This window comes from Aquarana catesbeiana, linkage group LG11 (genome assembly GCF_042186555.1).
Source record: "Aquarana catesbeiana isolate 2022-GZ linkage group LG11, ASM4218655v1, whole genome shotgun sequence".
Taxonomy (NCBI): Eukaryota; Metazoa; Chordata; class Amphibia; order Anura; family Ranidae; genus Aquarana; species Aquarana catesbeiana.
This window is the reverse complement of record NC_133334.1, coordinates 105431591-105455159: the sequence shown is the minus strand read 5'-3', so window position 1 is coordinate 105455159 and position 23569 is coordinate 105431591. Positions and strand designations below refer to the sequence as shown.

At 41.4% G+C, this 23569-nt stretch overlaps 1 protein-coding gene across 4 annotated transcripts in view; it reads right to left on the bottom strand.

The window, feature by feature from the left end:
- Nucleotides 1-23569, bottom strand: part of TSPAN4 (tetraspanin 4) — a 2224117-nt gene that overhangs the window by 1269714 nt on the left and 930834 nt on the right. For all 4 annotated transcript variants that reach the window (XM_073604831.1, XM_073604832.1, XM_073604833.1 and 1 more), the window contains one exon: nucleotides 16212-16323. The gene's annotated coding sequence lies outside the window, so the exon portion shown is untranslated. The remainder of the gene's footprint in view (nucleotides 1-16211; nucleotides 16324-23569) is intronic.

Here is a 23569-nt window from a genome sequence, read left to right as displayed (position 1 = left end):
ATACGCAATACCATTTCTCTATGCATTTTTTATTGTGGTTATGATGGTCGTTGTTATGGTTTTGCATATGTGTGCATGCTTGTAAATATATATGTGCATAAGTGTATGTATGTGCATATATGGCCAATCTGATTGTCACTTGTCTAACAATGCCTTTCATGAATTCTTAATTATATTGTGAAAGCTTTTATTATTATTATTTTATAATTTAATACACGGGCGCCTATATGCTATTTATAGGTGTATCCATGTTGTGACTATGAGAGAGATATATATTGCTATTTTTATATATATATATATATATATATATATATATATATATATATATATATATGTATGTATATGTGTTTTTATGAAATCCAAAGGCTCCATCCCTTTTCTTTTTTATTTTTGGATACTTATATCGATATTTAATTTCCATTTAAACTCACATGTATTGCTGTGCTCTTAAATATCCCTGGGTAGGTTTAAAATTCAGTGTCTGGCTGACCCATTTTGTGATTAGCAATCACATGACCATCAGGTGTGCTGGAGCCTGTTGTCCTACAACCAGCCCAGACATATAAATACCACCATTCCTGCACCTCCCCCTAGGCCTGTAGAAGTAGCTGATGCTCCAAGCGCGTAGCCTCTTTTATTCACTTGTTTCTCTCCTGGTGTCTCTCTGCTTCCTGGTGGCCCAGACCGACTTCCTGGTGGCCACAGGATGGATTGAGTCACCCCCAGTCATCTGCCAGATCCGTGGACGCTCATTTTGGATGCCGATCTACACCTGCAGACACCACCATTTACAGATGAGCCTGTTTTTATGTTATTTCCTGTAAGTGCATTACTTACTTTGTTAATAAATCGTATCTAATATACTACACTCAGGTTGGCGCTTCCTGTGTCTCTCCCCCTTCCTCAATCTGCTTACAGAGCTGGCTTTTCTCTGAGGACAGCTGCCTCCTGCCACCTCATCCTAAGAACTGTTGCTGTATGGGCTATTGAGCCGTTAGTGCTCTCATATCGCCTGCTATATTACTTTATGCACACAAATATTTGCGCTTACAGTTTTTTCTTTTTATCAATTATACTGCGGAAACATCTTCCTTTAATTGTGTCCACCTCTATCTTAGCTGCCCCCCATGGTTAGACCATGACCCTGTCCTGACTGTTTGCCACTCCCTGCTTAGTAAGCCACAAAATTCCCCCTGGGTAATGAATGATTCCCTTTTAGCTTTTAAGGCAATTTTAAGTGACATCCACCCAGCCTCCGTGGAATATTTCCGTCTCAATGCTGGGATGGTTTCTTCCCCTGTGACGCTATGGGAAGCATATAAGGCTGTCCTCCGGGGCCATGTTATCCAACTAGTATTGAAACGTAAGTAAGAGCGAATGTTGGCTCTGCGCACTTTGGAGCAGTGTCTGGAGGCATCATCAATGGCCTTTAAACAACCCCCTACTCCCGCCGACCATAAGCTCTTGGACCAGGCCCTTACGGACCTAGACCTATGCTTAACTGATGAGGCAGAATGTACCATACGCTGGGCTCACCAGAAATGGTATGCGAAGGCGAACAAACCTAATGCGATGCTGGCCAATAGATTACGCACTTTTACTCCAAAATACGCCCCCATTACTTTACGCACCCACCATAATATCCCTATCAGTAATCCTCTTCGAGTCTTGGATGAATTTCGTCATCGCCTCACTAATCTTTAATGTTTAATTCCGTTAAAGATGGTCAATCCTTTACATCAAACCTGTTGACCGCCAATATTGTAATGATCCCCAAACCAGACCGGGATCACTCTTCTTGGGCCAATTTCAGGCCAATCTCATTCATTTAGATATGAAAATATTGATAAAGATTTTGGCCAGTCGTATGCATTCTTTTCTCCCACGCCTGATAAAGAAGGACAAGGTGGGGTTTGTCCCACAAGGACAGGTGAGTGAAACTATTAGACGGCTCCTTCAAATCCAACATATAGCTCATAGTAGGTCCTTAGAGACAAAGTCAAATACTATGGTTTCGAGTCGCCTCTTTTCCCCATTGAGAGAGGAACCCGACAAGGGTGCCCACTCTCTCCACTTCTATTTATCCTGGCACTGGAACCCTTGGCGGAGGCGATTCAAATCCATACAGACATAACAGGGGTAGAAGTAGCGGGTACCTCGCACAAAATATCGTTGTTCACGGACGATATCTTGTTGTCCATAACTAAACCTAGAATTGCCCTAACTAACCTACTTTCCCTCTTAAATACCTTTACGACCATCTTGGGCCTATCTGTCAACCCTGCCAAATCAAAAGGTTTGTCAATCAACCTTCCACCCTCAGAGCTGGCATCCCTACAAACTGCATTCTCCTTTCAGTGGTTGCCTTCATTGCCCTATCTGGGGATTAGGCTTACTCCAATGTATGCAGGACTTTATCAAGCCAATTTTTTTTTTTGGGAAGCTAGCGGCTATGCACTCCTCCTGGTCCCATCTTCCGTTATCCTGGTTCAGTAGAATAGTGACTGTAAGTATGACTTACCTTCCAAAACTGCTTTGCTTTACTTTACTTTGCAGATTGGCAAATTTTATTCCATCCTATTCTCCCTTATGTTTCCGTGGATGTTTTCAAGAGGGTACTATGGCGCACATTTGATGGACATGTCCAAAGGTGTGCAGATTGTGGGTGAGGGTCTATACACTGCTTCGCAACTTATTCCACACCAATCTAAAGAGGGACTCTTTGAGGCTCTTCTGTGTAAGCCAACTGCAGAACTGCTCTGCCCCCAGAATGCCAGTTGGCATCGCACCTTTTTACTGCAACTAAACTGACCATAGCAAGGGCTTGGAAGACACCGATTCTCAGTTTTGAAGCAGTTAAAAATCGCGTGAATGACATTATGGTAAATGAAAAATCGACAGCCATATTATCAGACACCCATGATAAGTTCCTTTGGGTTTGGCAACCTTGGGTTGCTCATAATCATCCTTCTAGATTTGGACTTGGACTTTCAAGGTCCTGAACAAATCTCTGCAACTTAGATTATCTTCTTTCAAAGTTTTCTTTATTTTCTCCATGATATGACCATCAATGCTACTGTATTGTTATGTTGAACTGAACTTTAAGAAAATCCTTTGTACAAGAAAAAGATTTTCAGAGGAGGTTCAGACTGCTCTTGGCCACATGCAATCAGGTAAGGCCCCCGGGCCAGATGGTATCCCCATTAAATTTTACTCCTGCTACCAAGAACTCTTGGCACCTAGATTACTGTCTCTACTTGATAAATTTGCCGCCTTAGACACTCTACCAGATTCCATGTCCGAAGCCCTTATCGTGTTAGTGCCTGAGCCTGGTAAGGATCCTGATGATTGTGCCTCATACAGGCCCATCTCTCTGATCAATGTGGATGCTAAATTGCTGGCAAAAACTTTGGCCCTCCATCTCACTACGGTGATTGAGCAACTTATACAGGTAGATCAGACTGGTTTTATGCCGGGGAAGGGCCTTGACATTAATATCCGTTGACGTTTTCTCAATCTCTTGGCCAATCATGACAATGCTGGTACAAGGGTGGTGGCCTCGTAGACGCAGAAAAGGCCTTTGATTCAGTCGAGTGGCCCTTTCTCTGGAGCATGTTACATAGATTTGGATTTGGCCCCAGATTTCGCCAGTGGTTGGAAATGTTGTATTATGCTAAAAAATAAATACTCTTTAAGTGGGCTTCCCTCTCTCCTCCTATGCAATCCTCTTTGGAATGGATCATCAACGGGGTTCTACCAATGTATAAACTGATATAAATTAATAGAAACCGTTCCCGGAAATACAAAAAAATATGGCAGCCATGGGTGGATTGTACATAACCTTGTCCCTAGGGGACGATTTTACTCTTAATTCCCTTTGGGGTGGTGATTATTACCTATACATTCCTTCTGGTTATTGGGCAATGTATTGATATGTCCTAATTGTCCAGATGACTCCTTTACCTTGATAAGTGTAACTTTGTATACCCGCTGTTTATGTTTTATACATCTTTTTCAATAAAGAGAAATTCTGTTTGTAAAAAGATTTTCATAAAAAAAAAAAAAAAACGCAAATCGGTGTATAATATTTAGTCTGTTTGAAAGATATGGGGGTTGATTTACTAAAGACAAATAGACTGAGCACTTTGCAAAATGCAGTTGCACGCTGCAAGAGCAGGTACTGAGAGGAATGAAGGTATAGAATTAGGTGTGTCACAGTCAAGTATTTGCGAGCAATCTGCTATCGGTACACTGACGTCAGATTGTACCAGGCAAATTTCCCTGCCCCAGCTGCTGCACCGCCAAAAGAAGTTTGCTCACAGCCATCCACATGCCTAGCAGTTGAATGCTAGCTTGGCAAAATTGCTAGCACTTCAACTGCTGCCTTTTCAGTTGGTAGACTCTGCCCCCTTCCGTGAGTATGTGGAATGTGCGGTTCCTCAGTGGCAGGTTCCCAAACGCCACTTTTTCTCACGGAAGGCGATTCCCGTCTCTCTACCAGCATGTGGAAGGCAATGTCTTGGCCCCGCTGGACAGGGCGGTCAGCAGTAAGGTGCATATTACCGCTGACTCATGGTCCAGCAGGCATGGACAGGGACGTTACCTATCTTTCAGCACGCACTGGGTGACTCTTCTGGCAGCTGGGAAGGATGCAGAACAGGGTACAGTAGTGTTGGAGGTTGTTCCGCCACCATGCCTCCAAAATTCTACTAGTGGTGATTCTGCCACACCTCTCTCCTCCACCCCCTCCTTCTTCTTCCTCCATGGCCTCTTCCTGTGCTGATTTGTCCTCGGAACCAGTGGTTCTCTGTACGCGTTCAAGGGGCTACGCAAGCACGCAGGCAAAAAGATGTCATGCGGTGCTTGAGCTGGTGTGCTTGGGGGACAGGAGCCACACCGGGGCAGAGATTCTGTCAGCTCTGCAGGGGCAGGTTCAGAGGTGGTTGACACCATGCCAGCTTAAGCCAGGTATGGTGGTTTGGGACAATGGCACCAACCTCCTCTCCGCCCTCCGACAGGGACAACTGACCCATGTGTCCTGTTTGGCTCACATCCTTAACTTGGTGGTGCAGCAGTTCTTGGGCAGGTACCCAGGCTTACAGGATGTCCTGAGGCAGGCCAGGAAAGTCTGTGAGCATTTCCGCAGGTCATATAATGCCAGTACTCGGCTGGCTGACCTCCAAAAGGAATTTAACCTGCCCAAGAACCGCCTAATCTGTGACATGCCCACCAGGTGGAACTCAACGTTGGCCATGCTGCAGCAGCCGCACACGCAGCAGAGGGCCATCAATGAGTACCTATGTGACTATGGCACCAGGACAGGGCAGGAGAGCTTGTTTTTTTTTTTCCCACGCCAGTGGGCTATGATCAGGGATGCATGCACTGTCCTGTCACCATTTGAGGAGGCCACGAGGATGGTGAGCAGTGACAGTGCATGCATCAGTGACACTGTCCCACCAGTTGGAGCACACGCTGCATGGAATAATGGACAGGGCACTTGAGGCAGAACAGAGGGAGGAAGAAGAGGACTTCCTTACCTCTCAAGGCCCCCTTTATCCAGACAGTGTTCCTGCGTGCCTGCCAATCACACAGGAAGAGGACGAGGAGGATTGTGTCAGCATGGAGGTGGAGCCTGGCACTCAGCATCAGCAGCAGTCTTCAAGGGATCATTTACAGTCCGAAGAAACCCATGGACTTGTACGTGGCTAGGAGGAGGTGGCTGCAGATCATGTTGTCCTTAGTGACCCAGAGGACTCTGGACCGAATGCCTCAGTAAACTTACGCTGCATGGCCTCCCTGATCCTGCAAAGCCTGCGGAAGGATCCTCGTATTCGTGGTATCAAGGGGAGGGATGATTACTGGCTGGCAACCCTCCTTGATCCACGTTACAAGGGTAAGGTTGCGGACCTTATCTTGCCGTCACAGAGGGAGCAGAGGATGAAACATCTTCAGGAGGCCTTGCAGAAAGGTTTGTGCAATGCATTTCCAGAGCCTGGGAGGTTACAATTTCCTGGTCCTCCTGGACAACGTGTTGCTGAGGCTTCGGTCAGTCACAGAAGGAGCGGTGGAGAAGGTGGCCATCTGACCGATGCGTTCAGACAATTTTTTAGTCCGCAGCCCCAAGGTCTGATCGATTCCAGCAACCATCACCAGCATCTGATTCACATGGTGCAGGATTACCTAGGGGCAAGATCAGACTTGAACACCTTTCCCACCGAAAATCCTCTGGGTTACTGGGTCTTGAGGATGGATCACTGGCCAGAGCTTGCACAGTATTCAATGGAGCTACTGGCCTGTCCTGCATCCAGCGTTCTTTCGGAATGCACATTCAATGCTGCTGGAGGCTTTGTAACCGATCACAGGGTGCGCCTGTCCACCGAATCAGTCGTCAGCTGACCTTCATAAAAACGAATCAGTCTTGGATCACCAGCTACCAAGCAACTGATGCTGATGTAACCGATTGATTTTTTTTTAAATGTGAGATCCATTCAAGACTGCCTATGCTGATACTGTTATGCTGAGTGACAATCCTCTTCCTCCTCTTCCTCCTCAATTTTCATGCTGATAGCTTGTAAGAACATTTTTGGTTCTGGGCACCGCCACCAGTGGCCAAGGCCCAATAGTTCTACCCCTGTTTAACAGGGGCGTGTAATTACAATTTTTGATGCAATACTTTGCAGCAGGGCTCATTCCTGCACTCCAACTATAGCATCTGTGATAGGTTGCAGTGTTGTGGCAGCAGTGGCTAAGGCCCAATTTTTCTGCCCCTATTTAACAGGGGCATGTAATTACAATTTTTGATGCAATACTTTGTATCAGGGCTCATTCCTGTGCTCCAATTAGAGTATCTGTGAGGGGTTGCAGTGTTGTGGCACCAGTGGCCAAGGCCCAATTTTTCAGCCCCTGTTTAACAGGGGCGTATAATTACAATTTTTGATGCAATACTTTGCAGCAGGGCTCATTCCTGCGCTCCAACTATAGCATCTGTGAGGGGTTGCAGTTTTGTGGCAGCAGTGGCTAAGGCCCAATTTCTCTGCCCCTGTTTAACAGGGGCGTGTAATTACAATGTTTAATGCAATACTTTGCAGCAGGGCTCATTCCTGCGCTTCAACTAGAGTATCTGTGAGGGGTTGCAGTGTTGTGGCACCAGCAACAGTGCCCAAGGCCCAAATTTTCAGCCCCTGTTTAACAGGGGCGTATAATTACAATTTTTGATGCAATACTTTGCAGCAGGGCTCATTCCTGCGCTCCAACTATAGCATCTGTGAGGGGTTGCAGTGTTGTGGCACCAGTGCCTAAGGCCCAATTTTTTCTGTCCCTGTTCAACAGGGACATGTAATTACAATTCTTGATCTAGTATTTCACAGCAGGGCCCATTCCTGCACCCACCAAGCCTAACTGTGAGGGCTTACAGTGTTGTGGCAACACCAACACCTAAGGCCCCAATTTCTGCAGAGTATATAGGGCAGGCCCCTACTCTTAAACATCCAACTTACAAACAACTCCTACTTGCAAATGGAAGGAGACAACAGGAAGTGAGATGAAATCTACCCTTGGAAGGGAAATTCTCTCCTGTAAGAGTTAATATGGGAAAACCGTGTCTCCTCTTCACTGATGCTTTATCACCAATCCTTGTTTCACTAAAAACTCCAAATTTTCAAAAAACATTTGTCATTGGGACAGAAAGTGAGGGGAAATCTTCTGAAGAGGTGCATAGACAGCAAAACAAATGTTACAGGGATGATAACCCTTCCCTATGTTTTCCAAAAAGCTTAAAAATAGATTTTTTGGCTGGAGCTACACTTTAAAAATGTACCAGTTCAAAATTACAAACAGTCCCTGTCTTGTTTGCACCGCCTGAATACCGCTGTTCAGAGTATATATGCATACAAGACCCAAAGGGCCTGGTAATGGACTGGGGGGGGTACCCATGCCGTTTGTCTCACTGATTTTCATCCATATTGCCAGGACCCGACATTACATTAAAGCCGCAAGCAGTTTTAAATTACTTTTATTCCTTTTAAAAATGTCATTTTGTGCAGGGACTGTTCTAAGCACAGGAAACATGCGCCACTTTACAGGCATATTACAGACACCCCCCAGGTATGATATTTAAAGGAATATTTCACTTTTTTCTTTTTCACTTTAAGCATCATTAAAAAAACTGCTCCCAAAAAAACGCCCATTTTTAAAACTTTTTTTTGCATTGATACATGGACCCGGGTCCCCAAACCCTTTTTAGGACAATAACTTGCATATTAGCCTTTAAAATTAGAACTTTTGATTTCCAATGTTCGAGTCCCATAGACTTTAATGGTGTTCTAAAGTTCACACAAACTTTCAGTCCGTTCGCAGGTTCTGGTGCGAACCGGGGGGTGTTCGGCTCATCCCTAGTTCTGATCATAATAAAGATACTGATCTGAACAGATGCTTTACTAGTAATGGTGGTGATCAGCGACTTATAGTGTGGCTGTGATAGTGTAGCAGGCAATCTGGGGCTAACTGATATTGACTGGGAGGGACACTAACTGACTGACATGGACTTCGATAGTGAAGCTAATACAGTGATAATACTGTACACTGACACTGTAATAGTGGCACTAGCTGGGTGATAGGAGTGATCATGAGGGCAATCAAAGGGTTAACTTTGTGCCTAACAAGTGTATGTGTGCAGCTTTTACTTACAGATCATTTGGCTGGAGTCTCTCCTTGTTTTTAGTTCTCAACAGTAACTGAAAGCACGGAGAAATCTAGCCAGATCTGTGTGTTGTATTTACCAACACACAGATGTCTGTGCTGTGATTGGCCACAGCTGATTGGCAGGTATACAGCCAAAATTATTGGCTGTAGCCTGCTGAAAAACTTGTGCTGTGTCCAATCACAGCACAGGTCAGCAGGGGGCCCGCACATGTGCACCTCTAAACCAGAAAGTACATTTTCTATGTGCTAAAAAAAATATGGTATTTTTATAAACAATCTTCCAATTAAATTTTGGCTGGATAAAATCCAGGTGGACTTAAAGTTGGCCACACATTATACAGTTTTTTTATTCAATTTTCTTTAGATTTACCTTCAGCTATGTAGTACAAGGGCCTGCCTAATTGCATACAATTTGAAAGTGTGTAGGTTTAACTTCATATTATATGGTTTTTGTAAATCTAAAAGAAAATTGTACAAGAAAATTGTATAATGTATGTATGCCAACCTCAAGTTTCATTTATTGCTGTTTAGCCCTAAGCGCTCTCCTCTCTAAGGTTTATTTTTGTATATGGTATGCCTGATCATATTTTCCACAACTGATTAAGGGTGAATTGGTATTTTGTGAATTTGACATGAATTGGGGTGGAGGCAGAAAGATGAACTGTGGACACCACTTTTCTCACCAAGGAATCCAATATGCATTCTGACCAGATGTCCGCAAAGGCCAATTGATATTCTCCCACTTTGATAAGTGAGGGCATTCCCTTCATGCTGAAGAATACTTGTCGGCCTGCTTGAAGGATTTAGAGGACCAAGGTTTGCAGTGGTACTGGGCCCCTCCCTTAGGCTTGGGTTTTGAGCGAGACTCCTGGGAGAAACAAAAGGAACTCTTTTTGGCTTCAAAAGCAGATTTACCAGTGTGAAGTTTTTTGTGCTGTGGAAAATGAGCACTTTTACCCAGTGGCAGCCCGTCCAAAGGGCCCCCCCTCCCCCTCCAGGCAGTCAAAAAAACAAAAAGTTAAAAAAAAAAAAAAATTTAATACTGGCCCTTTAAATATAAAAAAATGACAAAAGAAGGTCCTTAAGTGCACTGTGTTCGGACGCCGGATACAGTGCGACGCCGGACACAGTGCACTTATGGGAAGCGCCACGTCTATGCAATCACGAGATTGCAGACGTGGCGCTGCATTTGCGGGCATTTAGCCCGCCTTGTGGCACTTCCCGAATCGCCGAGTAGCTTCCGCCAGGCGCTTGTAGTATATATTACTACGGCCGGGTGGTTTGATTGACATCTCTGTTTGATGTCACTTCCTGTTTTCTCTGTCTCATTGCGCCCAAGAGAGAGAGGAAACAGGAAGTATGAGGACTGCAGAGTGCAGACTGACTCTCCGGGCACTGGAATCTGGCTGGTGATCCCTCCGCTTCATCCACACCAACAGCATGACAGAGGACACAGAGAATGATGAGGATGGCTGGCTGGGGAAGGTAAGAAATTTTTTTCAGCTGCTCTAATGACCTCCTTCCCTCCCCCACCCACCCCACTCATATTAAAGCCGGCCATCCAGTGACTGATCACCTAATGAGAATCCATCCCCATCCCATAATGACAGCAACAAAGCTTACAATCCGAGGTGTTGTCTCTGGCCAGGAGTGGGTGTCTGCAGAATGATGTCCTACACATGACTACACATATGTTTGGGCTACTTTATGTGTATGTCATGTGTATGTCATGTTATGTGTATGTCATGTTATGTGTATGTTATGTGTATGTTATGTATATGTCATGTTATGTGTATGTTATGTGTATGTTATGTGTATGTCATTGTATGTCATGTTATGTGTATGTTATGTGTATGTCATGTTATGTGTATGTTATGTTATGTGTATGTCATGTTATGTGTATGTCATGTGTATGTTATGTGTATGTCATGTTATGTGTATGTCATGTCATGTTATGTGTATGTTATCTGTATGTCATGCTATGTGTATGTCATGTTATGTGTATGTTATGTGTATGTCATGCTATGTGTATGTTATGTGTATGTCATGTGGAGGACATGTTATGTGTATGTCATGTTATGTGTATGTCATGTTATGTGTATGTCATGTGTATGTTCATGTCATGCTAAGTGTATGTCATGCTATGTGTATGTTATGTGTATGTCATGTTATGTGTATGTCATGTTATGTGTATGTCATGCTATGTGTATGTCATGTTATGTGTATGTTATGTGTATGTTATGTGTATGTCATGTTATGTGTATGTCATGTTATGTGGAGAACATGTTATGTGTATGTTATGTGTATGTCATGTTATGTGGAGGACATGTTATGTGTATGTCATGTGGAGGACATGTTATGTGTATGTCATGTGTATGTCATGTTATGTGTATATCATGTTATGTGTATGTCATGTGTATGTCATGTTATGTGTATGTCATGTTATGTGGAGGACATGTTATGTGTATGTCATGTGGAGGACATGTTATGTGTATGTCATGTGGAGGACATGTTATGTGTATGTCATGTTATGTGGAGGACATATTATGTGTATGTCATTCTATGTGTAGAAGAACATGCTATGTGTAGGACATGTTATGTACAACATGTAATTCATGGCATGTACTACATAAGATGTTCTACACACAGCTGGTTGCTTTTCATGTGACACAGGCTGCATGTAAGGAGCGACTCTGCTGGGGACACCTGATGGCATCTGGTGGCAGGCGACGTGGCTAGTGACATGCTCGGGGCTCCCACTGATTCTGCATTATGGTGAGTTGAATGATTTAATTTTATATTACAATGTAATAATAGTAATAATGCGCTTCAATCATCCTGACACCATAACAACCATGGTGCCGGGATGATTGAAGTGCTAACACCAGGTGTTTGGAGTATCTTTATCTGCTGATTGTTAAACTTTCTAGAATACACATATTTCTATTGTTGTGTAGGATCTGGGGCTACCGTCCCTCCATCCCTCTCCATCCATCCCTCTCCCTCCATCACTCGTTCATCTCAGACGCTAACTACACCACCTTAGAGCCACGCCCACTATTTTGCTGAAACCACGCCCATTTTCACCAAGTGGGAGGGGTCAAAAAGGAAGGGCGGGGTCCAGTGCCCCCCCATCCTAAAACTTCACCAGCCGCCACTGCTTTTACCACCAGTAACCTCCCTAATGAAATTAACTAGCAAAGTTCCAAAAAGATGTTCACTGCCAAAAGGCACGTGCAGCAAATGTTTTTGCATTGCTGTCCTGGAGACCAACACTTCAGCTGGGGCATTCTCCATATGTTGGTAGACAGAAGACTCTTTCATGGGGATGTGATAAAGTCAGCCAAGCTGTCCACACATTAATATAAAGCTGAGGGTAAACGTTCCAAGCGCTCCCCAACCCCTTCATGACAAAGATTAAAACAAGCCCTGAGGCTTGAACACAGTTTTGCATCTTTGACATGTGTTAGTAAAACTGTACATTTCATCGCTTAGTGTATTTAGGTGAATTATACCTTGTTTATTTTAGGACAGATTGGGCTTTCATTTGGTGGTAAATGGTAATGGATATCTCCTGATTTTTTTCTTTGATCAAAGGAAAACTGGCAAAACATAGTAGAAAAACATATATTTTTAAAAATTTTGCTGTATTTTTCTTGCTATTATCCTGACCTACTACCAAAGAATAATACAAAATAAATTCTCCTGCTCCTGACAATTGCAGTGATACCACATATGAGTATGTTATTTGTCGTTTGTATATGTAGTAGGGCCCAGAAACAATAGTGTGCATTTTGCTTCTTTTTTTTTTTAAATCTTACCTATAACATACTGACAAAAAGACACTGATCTTGTCCTTTGACCTAGGTCAAACCCTGAGCAACCTATTTTTTTCTTTATTTTGTTTGTTTTTTTACACACATTTGTTTGTTTACATTTTTCTCCTTTAGCAAGGAGAAAAAGATACAGTGTATCTTTTTCTCCATTCAAGCGGAGAAAAAAAACACAGGGACAGGCCGCACAGTGACTGATCACAGTGACAGCTAATCAGAGGCTATAACAGAGATCAGGTGATCGGAAACTGGACCCTGGTTCCCAAACGTCCTTATGGGACCTGGAGCTCTCGGTGAGAGCCCAGTCACTGTGCTGGGAGCGCACTGTGCAGCATGGAAGCACACTTTCAGTCTGCAATCATATTATCAACTCAGCCCAAAAAATCCTGCATGGTTGCAGAGAACACCATCCTGGTTGTAGAAGATTGTAAGAAGTTTTTTTTTTATGCATTTTTGCCCTTCTTCCATGAAGGGAGCCCTGGGTGAAAGCCAGGTTTTGCACATTAGGCTTTTATACCCATATGGTACAGCATAGTGGGCTTTTTGGTAAAGTTATCCTTTAACTTTGCCTGTTTTGGAGGTATTTGGAGGTGTGTATGGTTCAGGTTTGATAAAAAAATTAAGTTTTTACACATACTTTAAGGTAAATTGGTGTTCTTTTAACTTGTCTTATTTCATAAGGCTTAACATGAAATACAGTTTATATATACCATGCATACATTTCAACAGTGAGATCAATCAGTTAAGACTACCAGATTTTTATATACAGTAAATAAAATATCGTATGAATGTGACTTAATAAAAATAAGTACACCTAGAACATATGTGAGTACATGTTTAAAGCAGAAGTTCAGTAATTTTTTCATCTTTCCATCTTTTAAATCCTCTGCCCTCGTTGTTTTAACTTTGGATAGTAAAACATTTTTTTTTTCTGCCAGTAAATACCTTATACAGTAAACTTCCTGTTTGTTGTCTGGAAAAAACCCTAGACTTATGATATCAAGCACAGCTCTCTCTCTCTCTCTCTCTCTCTCATGAGCGTTTGCCAGGAAGGGAGGGGGATGAGTCATAAGAGGGCCAATGAAAGCTGCAGAGCTGGAGGTGTGCCTCTGAGTGTCTGTGTAAATCCAGGAAGTGAACAGGCAGCAGCTTCAGCTGCCCACAGTTAAAATGGTTGCAGCCAGATTCAGTGGAGGGAGATTTCTGCAGCATATTTGGCAAGTACAGAATCACAGTATATATAAAATAATATGCAAAGTGATTGGAGGGAAGCTTCAGAATGGCAAAGATGTTTTTATTAAAAATTATGTGAGCAGACTGTAGTTCCTCGTTTAATACCTGTTAGAAAGATTGGAAACTGGATATCTTTACTCTTTCAGGGGTAAATGGCGTGTCATACCACACCACTCAAACTAAATGGAGTTTAGGTAAACATCCTCTGTTCTTTTAAATTACTTTCTCATAAAGAAATGTGGATGACCATACTTTCCTAGTCCATACTTTCCTAGTAGAAGGGGGATGTTGAGTTCATCTACAGTATATGAGGGCAAGTGTCTTAAAAAAATACCAATATATATTTTGAATAGGTGCCTTTTGTGAATAACATACCTCAGGTTTGGAAATACCAGTAAGCGCAAGAAGCCTAAAGGAACATTTAATATCCTTCCAAGATTTTTATATTACAGAGCTTGCCCAAATCATGTACCAAACGTCTGCACTGCTAAAACATATATACATTTCATATACATTACATATACATTTCAAACAAATGATTAACGTTGATGGATTATACAAAGCTGTGTTAATTTGTTATATATGGCTGAGGAAACCCCATAGGTGTAATTTACTTATGATAAGTCCTCTTCATCTAACATTAGATGGCTGTCTTCCATATTTCCAAAGCCAGGAAAGATGTGGTATTAACTTAACTATAAATAATATATACATATATAGAAAGCAGAAGACAGTCATTGTGAACAGATTTCTTATTAGAGGAAAGGTCTATATTAGTTTATCCAGGTTTCAAACATGGTATTGAAGAAAAGCACATTATCAAAGCCCAATACTGATATAAAAAAATGATATAATATGGTTTTTATTTCTATGTGCAAGAAGACCCCATTAACCACTATAGGAATGACAGAAGACGAAGCATAGGAAAGCACTTTAATGTGTGAAGAATGCATAAAGGTGCATTTTTCTGACAGCCAAAATGTGTTGCAATGGTAGCCAAGGCTAAGTGTGCAGAAAAATATTCTAAATGATCTAAATTGGTGCCTTTCTGTATGCATTTGTTCTCATGATTTGCTATAATACCTTTGCAAAAATCCTTGAATAATACTTTTACAATATAATATGTTTATAAATCAATCTACGTTGATATAAAACACATTCTGAGCGTCTTTAAAGAAAAAAGAGCAGAGATTTGCATGCAGCTAATCATTACATGCTATATTATATTTATTAGGTCCAATTAAAACCTGTGGAACACCATCTGTAATGCATGTATCCTCTGCAGTGCAGTATGATATTCTATGTCTCTACAAACAACTGTCAGCCGGGAACCAAGTGATATCTCACATAATCTTAGCCTAATGTATTCACAGGTGTTATTATACAGCAATCTGTTACATGAATGTTGACTAAATGCCATAGGAACCAAAAAACTCATCACGGCATCTCTGTACAAGCTTACTGAACACTTGCTGAACCAACAAATTTTAGATCATACAGATTATAGTAAAAAAAGATTATCGGAAAATAAACATATTGTGAGGGATATATGATAAATAATAGCTTACATTTATATTTAGTTTAAAAAAAAACAACTTTCAAGTTACAGTACCAACTGTTCTACCAATACATCTTCAAAAGGCTAAAATACCATTTTCTTTATCGTACATCATGGGACACAGAGCCTTAGGTAATTACTTAATGGGTCATGGGCCACCTTCAGGTGTTGACACTGGTATACCCAATCAAGGAAGTTCACTCCCTATATAACCCCTCCTCCTTCCAGGAGCACATCAGTTTTTTCACCAAGGCAGGGGTCTTCAAACTATGGCCCTCCAGTTGTTCAGGAACTACAATTCCTATCATGTCTAGTCATGTCTGTAAATGTCAGAGTTTTACAATGCCTCATGGAATGTGTAGTTCCGCAACAGCTGGAGGGCCGTAGCTTGAGGATCCCTGGTCTAAGGTGTTGGTCACGAGTGAAGATGTGCTCTGAGGAGCTCCAGGAGGCATCCATGCTGGATTTAAAAAACCTCCACAACCGGATCCCAGGGATGGTACCCGGGCCTTGCATAGAAGAACGAGGTTCTGCCTGTAACGCTTCTCTTTGAGGGCTGGACCCTAGGAACCAGGACTCTTTTTTGATCTTGCTACATTACCTAAAGTTGTCCTGAGGGGTGCTTTACAGGTCCAAATGAGTGGAAGCCCTATTAAAAGGGACCCGGTCTTTGAAGGTTTAACTACGCTGCCCGCCGTGATGGGTCAAGTTTGGATCCGTCTGTTTTCAGCAGTATCCTGCAGCGAGAATAAGGTAAGGGGAGAAGCCTAGGAACTGTAAAAAGTCCACCTATGCTTTTTCTCATTCATATATGTATATAAAATATATATATAAACTCAGTATGCCTTTTAAAAATGTCTCCTCTAGAGGGAGTATATTACACCTACCTTGTACGATGCCTTTTTCAGCAGCTCTGTGTCCGGCTATAGCAGCGGGTGTGGTCCCAGCAGCCAGAGGGGGGTTCTTAATTGAACAGATGGTGTTCCTCTTCTGAGGGATCTAAAGGAGGTACAGCAGTAGTTTATGAACATACAAAAACAGCCATTTGCATTTTTTGTATAAAGTGAAGTCTTCCTTTAAAACTGGGAGCCTAAAAAACACTGCTGACATAAATTCCCCTCCCCTTCCCCTCTCCTCCATGTGAGGTGCGGTAACAACTTCCACTGTTTGTATTATCAGACTTGCCCTTGTTGAGCCTGGACAGGCATTCAGCTCCTGTATACAAAGAGTTTTCCCCAGGGTTTTTTTTTAGCAGCAGCAAAACATTAGCGACAAAACATTCATATTGATGGAGTGGATCAAAAATGGAGAGTATATTTAAATGTGCAGCAAATTTATTAAAATTACATACTCTGGTTAGGTAAACAAACAACAACATATTACATTACTCATGGCAAAGATGCCCCCAGGAGAATATAATGTGACAATTACATATGCCGCATAAACAACATTGTTATCCACTTGAATACCCCAATGCATTTCGACCCATTCTGGTCTTCCTCAGGGGTTTTTTTAATTCTAGGGAAATGTATAAAAAAAGTGTAGTTAAAATTAGAAATTAGTCAGTATACAGAACATCATTGTACCATTTCAAAATGTACAAAAAATGTCTCTCCATATATGGGGAGGTGTATTTACCATTAAGTGAATGACATGATGAAGATGCATTACACAAACCAGATTTGTTAAAAGCATACAAATTCAAGGATCCCAATGACCACGCATATGCCCTCCGCGCTCTCCAGGCAGATCCACAGTCCATCGGAATTGCAAGGGGCCACACACTTGGTCCTGGAAGGGAGGACGGGTGGCAAGGCGCCTGCAATTGGGTATTAGATATTAGTATTAAGGTATTCTATGAGTATCCAATACATATGCGACTACCGACTGGCCCGTACTGGAACAAATATTTAATTAATATTGGTTGGACCTAAAAGTTGAATTATAAAATGTAAGTATTGTTTAAATTTAGTTTATATAACCACTATTCAATATAGTCACCAGATTTTTCCATTTTGAAAAGGAAAAGTTTTAGCAACACCTCAATACTCATACGTAGCACCACAATACATGTTTATCAGCTGCTTAGCTCAATTAAGATATGGTTTCTTTCACCTAATAGGTACACCATGCACATCTTTTATAGCACATATAATTATGCAATATAGTTTTATTTATTTTTCATCATTTACACTATGACTTTATCTTTTAGTGCTTACATCATGTTTGATACTCTGTCACACTTTTTGTATTCATTGCATGTCACACACCCAGTACACTCATTTTACATCCTCACCTTGGCATATACACCCCACCTTTAGCATTCAATCTTTTTCATTGTATTTTCATTCTTAATTTTAATCTGATTTTAATAATTAAAATTAATCATTTTTTTTTTAATTCTATATTTTATTTTTTCAAACACAGAGAAATACATTTATATATATATATATATATATATATATATATATATATATATATATATATATATACATATACATATAAAACAAATATCGTTATTGCTGCTTCCAATTTACAGAGTATAACTTAGCACATTGTGATTCAGTTTTTAGTAGACACATATGACTTATTATCAAAAAAGACAAAAGAAAAAAAAAAAAAACCCAAATACAAAAATTTCCCTATGGCATTATTTAGGTTCTCTCGCTCTCTCCCCCCTCATAATGACCCATCCTGCTCTTCGAGCGCATATCCGTACTCCCTGGTGCAGACCAGAAGAGACCATGAATTCCATTTTTTATTGAATTTCTCCACCTTACCCTGTGTAATCGCAATGCCCTTTTCCATGGCGTATATATCTGCTACTTTTTTTAACCATAGTGAGATCGAGGGGGTGATTCTTGCTTCCAAACGGCCGGGATACAGGCCTTTGCCGCATTCAAAAGATGGGCCACCAGAGAATTCCGATATGTACACTTTGAGAGGTCCGAAAGATGAAGAAGATATCTTGCTGGGTCGGACCCCGGGTCATACTCTGTTAATTGTCTTACAGTATCTCGTACCTTAGACCAGAAATCTACTAACTTTCGACATGACCAAAAGATGTGGAGCATATTACCCTCTGATTCTCCACATCGCCAGCATTTATTTGTCCGCTCTGGATACATTTTTTGTAGTAATGATGGAACTTTATACCACCTTGTAAGAATTTTGTAGCATAACTCTTGGTATTTGCTGGCAGTTGAGGAGTAATGAGCAAAGTGTAAAATATAGCTCTTTTGCTCTTTGGAGAGTGTAATGTCCAGATCTCTTTCCCATTTCGAAAGAAATCTTGGGACAAAGTCTTCAGGGGGATCTATTAATATTTTATATACCTCTGATACTCCATGTGCAGAAGGCTCTTCCAAAAGGCATACATTTTCTAATGGTGTATTTAAGCGGTCTGATCTTTCCCCCCTATTAAGGGAGGTTAGGAAATGTGTAAGCTGTTGCATCCGCCATGGATCCAGTGGCGGACAGAACAGCGATTGCATTTCCGACCTTGTCTTCAACTTTGTTGCTTCAAGAAAATCCCCTAATCGAAATCTGCCATGACGCGTAATTTGCTTAAAACGGCTGTCTGTGTAGCCAGAGGGAAATAGTGGATTTCCCAACACAGGATGGAGCTGAGTGATTTTTCCGTCAAATCTTGAGAAAAAGTGGCTCTGTTGGATTACTTTTAAAGTTGCCCCTATCAGGGGGTGATGTCTTAAAGTTCCAAGAATTTTAAGTTGTAGCCATGGCAGACATCGAAGAGGAATCTCCGTACATGATTGTTCAACCGCTATCCAGGTTTTGTGTCCCTCGTCTCTGCCCCAAGCAAGTACCCTAGCAAGGTGTACTGCTTTGTAGTATCTTATCGGGTCGGGAAAAGTCATACCTCCTCTAGCCTTTCGCATAGCCAGTAAATTGAAAGATAGACGCGGATGCTTTTCTGCCCAAATAAATTTAATAAAAATACTACGTATTGATTTCAGAAAGGACTCTGGGATAGCTATTGGCAGAGTCTGAAGGAGGTATAGTAACCTTGGAAGAATATTCATTTTAAGAATGGCATTCCTACCCATCCATGTATAAGGGCCTTTATTCCATCTTTCCAAATCAGATGAAAATTCCCATATTAACGGTGGAAAATTTGCTTGGAAGACTTTGTCTATTGAGGAAGTCAATTTGACTCCTAGATATGTCAGAGATGAAGCTACCCAGGGGAAGGAAAACGGCGATTGAAGAGCCTGTGCTCGTGCTTTTGGCAACGTAATGTTTAATATCTCTGATTTTTGAGTATTCATTTTAAAATTAGAGATTAAGCTATAGCGATCAAACTCATTTACAAGGTTTGGTAACGTGGTTTCTGGTGAGGTGATGAAAAACAATATGTCGTCTGCATACGCCACAGTTTTGTGCTCAGTTTTGTCGATTGAGCAACCCTGTATATCGATATTTTGTCGAACATGTCGCAGAAATGGTTCAAGGGTTAATATGAATATCATTGGGGACAAAGGGCATCCCTGTCTAGTACCGTTGCTCATGTTAAAGTATGAGGAGGTTTCCTCATTAATTCTTACCGCCGCAGATGGAACAGAGTATATAGCCTCTATCCATTTAGCAAATGCTTTCCCAACTCCAATATGGGTCAACGTCTCCTTCAGAAATGTCCAATCCACCCTGTCAAAGGCTTTCTCAGCGTCAGACGATAGCAGACATAGTGGTATTTTACGAGAATGAGCCAGATGAATAATATCTAAAGCCCTAGTGGTATTATCTTTAGCCTCTTTGGTAGGCATAAAGCCTACCTGATCAGGGTGGATGACAGTCTGAAGGAGAGGTTGTAATCTTGTGTCTAATATCCTTGTGAAAATTTTCAAATTGACATTTAATAATGAGATCAGTCTATAGTTCTTACATTGGGTGGGGTCCTTGCCCTCCTTAGGAATGACTGCAATATCTGCCCTAAGAGTGTCAGTCGGTAAGGGTCGATCTTCTAGGAGGGAATGCTTTTGTAAATCTTGGAACTAAAATGGGAGCAAATACCTTGTAATAGACTACTGTATACCCAGCTGGGCCGGGAGCTTTATGTGGCTTTAACGTACTGATTGCGTTCATATATTCGTCAATTGATATCGGCGCATTTAGTGCCTCCGAGTCGTCATCGGAGATTGATGGTAAACCTGAGAAGGCAAGGTACTCTCAAATTAATTGTTGCTTTTGTGCCGTTTGGTCTGACGGGGTATACGTCTGTAAGTTATATAATGACTGGTAATATTTTCGAAAAACCTCTGCGATTTTATTAGATTCGAAGAAACGGTTCCCTCCGTCAGAGTCTATATGTGGGACATAGTTTCTACGTGAGTTTTCCCTAAGTGAATGTGACAGGAGTTTGCCTGATTTGTTCCCTTGTTCGTAGTGTACATTTCTAGCTCTCGCTGTCTGTATGCTGGCCTCCTGTTTCATCAAAGAAGAGAGTTTTTCCTGCTGTATCCTGAGATCTACTGCTACGGTTTGTAAAAGTGATTTTTTATGTTTAGTCTCTAACTCTGCTACCAATTTTAATTCATCCTGAAAGACTCTTTGTTTTTTTTTTACTTATTTCTGTCGCCTTTTTAATCAATATACCTCGCATAACGCATTTATGTGTTTCCCATAGAATGAGTGGGGAGATTTCTTCTGAGTCATTTTCATTAAAGATTCTAATCAGTTTGCTAGAAAGCTCGTTCCGAAGTTGGCCTTCTTGTAGTAGCGATTCATTAAGTTTCCATGTCCACGGTCTGTTAGCCGGCTTAGACAGCTGAAGATCTAAAGACACCGGAGCATGATCAGATACCGTTAATGTCCCGATGGTCGAGTTGACCACCGCTGGTAGTAAAGATTGAGATATTAACACATAATCGATTCTAGAGTAACTATTGTGTGGCGCTGAATAGAAAGTGTAGTCACGTTTGGCTGGATGCTGGACTCTCCAAACATCTACAAGTCGCATAGATTGTATAGCTTTTTTTATTTGTCTAAGATATTGATAAGATAGATGTGTAGCGGATTTAGAAACGTCCAGTAAATGATCAAAGGCCACATTCAAATCTCCACCCAGTATCAGTCCACCCTCCATAAAAACCTGTAGATTATTAAGAATTCCATTAAGACAACTCAACTGTGCCTGGTTCGGTAAATAGATGCACGCCAAAGTAACTCGACGGCCAGCTAAGTCGCCTTTAAGAAATTAATTAAAATTAATCATTATAAACCAATTTAAACAATACTTACATTTCATAATTTAACTTTTAGGTACAACCAATGTTAATTAAATATTTGTTCCAGTACAAGCCAGTCGGTAGTCGCATATTTATTGGATACTCATAGAATACCTTAATACTAATATCTATTACCCAATTGCAGGTGCCTTGCCACCTGTCCTCCCTTCCAGGACCAAGTGTATGGCCCCTTGCAAGTCCAATGGACTGTGGGTCCGCCTGGAGAGCGCGGAGGGAATATGCATGGTCATTGGGATCCTTGAATTCGTATGCTTTTAACAAATCTGGTTTGTGTGATGCATCTTCATCATGTCATTCACTTAATGATAAATACACCTCCCCATATATGGAGAGACATTTTTTGTACATTTTGAAATGGTACAATGATGTTCTGTATACTGACTAATTTCTAATTTTAACTACACCTTTTTTGATACATTTCGTTAGAATTAAAAAAAGCCCTGAAGAAGACCAGAATGGGTCGAAATGCATTGGGGTATTCATGTGGATAACAATGTTGTTTATGCGGCATATGTAATTGTCACATTATATTCTCCTGGGGGCATCTTTGCCATGAGTAATGTAATATGTTGTTGTTTGTTTACCTAATCAGAGTATGTAATTTTAATAAATTTAGTGCACGTTTAAGTATACTCTCCATTTTTGATCCACCCCATCAATATTAATGTTTTGTCGCTAATGTTTTGCTGCTGCTAAAAAAAAACCCCTGGGGAAAACTCTTTGTATTCTTTGGAACATATTTTGGGTTGTGCAGCTTCGGGTACTCTCATACATGTGTTTTTCCATTGGTTTGTCTATTTTGGGTGGTAAATCACCCGCTCCCCTTTTAACACATAAGAGACCCAACATGAGATGAGGCATATCCCAATAGTTTGAAGATGTAGCCCGGAATAGATTGTATCAACTATTCAGGCATAGGAGAATATTACTCCTGGGATAAAGGAAAACAATCATTTTTCCCTCCCCATCTTTCATCCAATTGGTTGAAGTAATATGCTTTTATCTCCTAATAAATAACTAACATAATTAAAATAATATAACATGTATATATGACCAGATTCAATTGACATTTTTGTGCATTCAATTTCTTATATTTTTTTATTTCATATCATGTTTTGGCATTCAGTCTTCTTCTTCCCCTTGGCCATTGTGTTCCACTCCGCAGCACCGGGTGGGGATTCCCCTTTCCATCCGGCTTCCCGGCACGGGGGGGGGGGGAGAGATGCAATTACCTTTACGTTCTTTCCCCATTTGTGTTTCCTGCAGATGGGTCATCTAAGGGCCACTGTGGGGAGCCTTCAATGTGACGGCGGCGTTCCTTTGACTACCGCCGGACTGTGGGTGACGTCACGTGCGTGCGCGCCATTCCGCGCACGCGCATGACGTCGCGCAGTTGCATCGGGGGGGCGGCGAATGCCGGGGCTCACGCCTTCCGGAACGCCGAGGGGGCCACGCAGATGTCGCTGGAGCAGCGGCGAGGACAAGCAGGGGAGTGTTTTGACAGGGAGGAGTTTGGCACCTGCAACTTATGGGTAACAAATTGAGACATTATATAAATAGTCAATTCCTAGATGATCCCAACGTGATCTCGGGAATGCCGCCATTACATACATGAAAAGGCTCAGCACTAGGTAGGTGAAGCGCTCAGAATACACAAGACTGGCTGATATCGGTACTTTTTCAAACATCTCATTTATTTATATTCTTTCCCTTGTTGGGTTTATATAACCACTATTCAATATAGTCACCAGATTTTTCCATTTTGAAAAGGAAAAATTTTAGCAACACCTCAATACTCATACGTAGCACCACAATACATGTTTATCAGCTGCTTAGCTCAATTAAGATATGGTTTCTTTCACCTAATAGGTACACCATGCACATCTTTTATAGCACATATAATTATGCAATATAGTTTTATTTATTTTTCATCATTTACACTATGTTTTTTCCACTTTATCTTTTAGTGCTTACATCAC